The sequence below is a fragment of the Hoplias malabaricus genome, chromosome 13, assembly GCF_029633855.1.
Source record: "Hoplias malabaricus isolate fHopMal1 chromosome 13, fHopMal1.hap1, whole genome shotgun sequence".
In the NCBI taxonomy this organism is placed as follows: domain Eukaryota; kingdom Metazoa; phylum Chordata; class Actinopteri; order Characiformes; family Erythrinidae; genus Hoplias; species Hoplias malabaricus.
This window is the reverse complement of record NC_089812.1, coordinates 23,989,080-23,992,678: the sequence shown is the minus strand read 5'-3', so window position 1 is coordinate 23,992,678 and position 3,599 is coordinate 23,989,080.

The following is a 3,599-nucleotide window of genomic DNA, read 5'->3' as shown; positions in this document are numbered from 1 at the left end:
CCCCATCTTTCTTCTCCACAAAGAAGAATCCCGCTGATACGGGTGAAGTATCACGAATGAAACCCTGGTGTAACACTTCCTTTATGTATTCCTTCATAGCTTGGTTTTCGGTTTGTGTGAGAGGATAAATCCGAGCCTTAGGAAGATTAGCTCCCTCTATGAGGTCTATAGTACAATCGTAGGAACGATGTGGAGGAAGTGACATGGCCTTTAACTTGCTGAACACTTCAATAATATCTCTATACTCATGAGGAATGTCACATCTTGTACTAATATCAGGGCTCTCAATAGAGGTTGAATGAATATTAATTTGTGGTCTTGACAGACAATGTTTGAAACAGTGTGGAGACCAAGACAAAACCTCCCTTTCCGACCAAGAGATAACTGGATTATGTTTCATTAACCATGGCAACCCCAAAATAACAGGATAGTCCGAAGAGTCTATAACAAATTAACTGATTGGAGTAGGATACTTGGATGCCTGATGAGTGAAAGAAGCAGGTGCTGGAAACGCCCTGTTGCGATGTGGCTGGGAGGTCTTTCCAATATTGCGAGGTTTTCGAGTACTTAAAGGATGGTCGAGACGAATAGCCAAGTCGAATAATCCCTCCAATGTGAGGTCTTCGTCCCTACAGGCTAACTCCGACTGGATGTCCTCGTTAAGTCCTTTACGAAACACAATGAGTAATGCGGGTTCATTCCAGCCGCTACCAGCAGCGAGAATACATAATTAGCCACGGATCTGCAGCCTTGACGAATTTTAGCGATTAGTTCGCCATTAGATCTCCCCTCATTAGGACGATCAAAAACAGTTTTAAAGTCTTTTTCAAATCTATCGTAAGAGAGACTCTGTACATTATGCAAAAAGGCCGTAGCCCAATCAAGGGCTTTACCAGTCAACCGAGATACTAAAAATGATATACGCGCGAAATCAGAGCATGGAGGGGAGCTATTAAAATATAACGAGCACTGCAACAAAAACCCCTTACATTTGTCCATAGAACCATCATATTTCTCCGGTTTACTCACGCTATAGGGAGATGATGGAACAGAAGAAGGTACAACTTCATTGGAGGTTGATGGAGGTTCGAGCAAAGGGGCAGGAGGTAGCTGGTGAACAAGACCTTTTAGATATTCAGAAATAACCGCCATTTTCTCTTGTTGCTGGCTCTGTTGTTGCCTCAATAGAGTTACAGACTCCGATAATTGCTGCAATATAGAGTGATGTTGTCCTAACAACTGTCCTTGGTTACCGATAGCAGTTGTTAAGTCACCAGAACCCGCCGTCTGCATTTTAAGGGCGAAGTATTCTGTCAGGCTTGGTAAACAAGGGAGACGCTTGCAGGTGTTTAGCAGGAAGAGATTTACTTCAAAGATGGGGAAAAAAGCACACCGTAAAGAGAAGGCAGACACAGCAAAAGGGACAATTCAAAGAATAGTGAGGTACAGGCTGAGGTCAAAAACACAATGTACTAAACAATAGCAGTCCGGATCCAAAAACACAGAGTCAAGAAGAACGTAATGTAGGGTCATACACGGTTTGGCTTTCATTAATAAGGTTCGCTCGGTATGTAACAGAAAGGTTAGCAATACTTCGCAAGTAGTAAATGTAACAGCCTGGGTTTATATAGTCAGTGAGTGATTATGATTAAAACAGAACAGCTGTGAGTTAAAACTCAGGTGACCCGGAGCGCACGAAAGAGTTCCTATTGGTTGGTCATGTGACCATCTGTTAAACCCTGGGAAGTGAAGTCCTCGGAGTCATTCACAGACTCAAGTGGTACTGCGTTCTGAACTGAGGAGGCGAGACGTCCACAGAGACAGGCGTGACACAACATAAGAATTTAGTTTCATGGGATGAATTAAGGTGTCCACTCAACAAATTAACTTTTATTAAGTTAAAAGAAAATATAACTAGTTATAATGACTTAAGGCAAATGTTTAATAATCTTCCTAAATTTGGTTAACTTAATACTTTAAGGCAGTTTTTTCCTTTTTTTTTACAGTATATCTGCTTGTTTGTTCATTTATTTATTTGTTTATTTATTAAATAATATGGATCACCACAAAATCACTGTTCTCTTTTGTATGTTGGACATATTTTAATAAAATGTAAAAACAATAAATGTGTCAGATTTTTTTAAATAATTCATAGTTTTATGATTAAAAAAAGTAAATTTTAATTTAAAAAGTTCATATTTTCCCATACACAGCTGTGGTATGTTTTCTGTACTGTTCAACTCATTGATTTGTGCACACACACAAACCATAGTTGTGTAAAGGTTTCAGTTCCTCCTGAAGATTTGGTTATGGGCCAAGGGAAAATATGACATCGGATTAATACAATCTTCTCAACCTATTGTAATTACACCTAAAAGTGACTACTGAGGGCGGCACGGTGGCGCAGCAGGTAGTGTCGCAGTCACACAGCTCCAGGGGCCTGGAGGTTGTGGGTTCGATTCCCACTCCGGGTGACTGTCTGTGAGGAGTTGGTGTGTTCTCCCCGTGTCCGCGTGGGTTTCCTCCGGGTGCTCCGGTTTCCTCCCACAGTCCAAAAACACACGTTGCAGGTGGATTGGCGACTCGAAAGTGTCCCTAGGTGTGAATGTGTGTGTGTGTGTGTGTCTGTGTTGCCCTGTGAAGGACTGGCGTCCCCTCCAGGGTGTATTCCCGCCTTGCGCCCAATGATTCCAGGTAGGCTCTGGACCCCCCGCGACCCTAAATTGGATAAGCGGTTACAGATAATGGATGGAGTGACTACTGACCGAAATATGCAACCCAGAGGTTCCACATCTGCACACAAGTATTCATTATTTTTTCAGTATTCCAATGCACCCAGAAATCCAGTACTAGTTTGCGTTTTATTTTAAGGGTAAACTATGATTGCCTCAGGGTTATACAGAATCACCAACCATTTTTAATGCAGCCCTTAAGGCTGATTTGGTGGATCTTTTTCCCCAGGGAAGCACATTTCATCAGTATGTAGATTATTTGTTGGTGTGTTTGCCTGATGCTGAAGCATGTTGTGAGGATACTGTGGCATGCTTCCTTCCTTTTCGAGGCATGTGTCTTATTTAGGCCATGGTATTTCTGCAGGAGGGAAATCATTGTATTCACCCAGAGTACAGGCAGTCTGTAAAATACCCAAACCCTTTGCTAACCGACAACTAACTGATTTTTATTTTTTTTTTTGGGTATGACATGATTTACTACACTGAAATCAGTGGTGGTGGGGGTCCTATCATCCTCTATTACATGGTACAGTTTCTGCAGTGCTCCACACAGACTAACAAAGACAGAGGCTCTTTTCTCCTTCTTAAAGGTCAATGAAGCTTCATGGTGATTTCAATGCTATAATTTTAAGGTAAGAATATTATGCAAGGTTCCTTTAAACATATACAATAATTACAGAGTGAGGGTTTGAAGAAGAGTTCTACTGGATTGAACTGTACTTTCACTTGCTCATGCCGGGCAATTGTGGCTCTGGATTTTATGTTCCTTCCAGTGGCGAATGCTGGTCTTTCAAGGAGGGGAAGCTCAATTTCGGCCTACATCATAAAATGTGTCGGTTTATTTATACGTAAATTCTACCCTCTGTT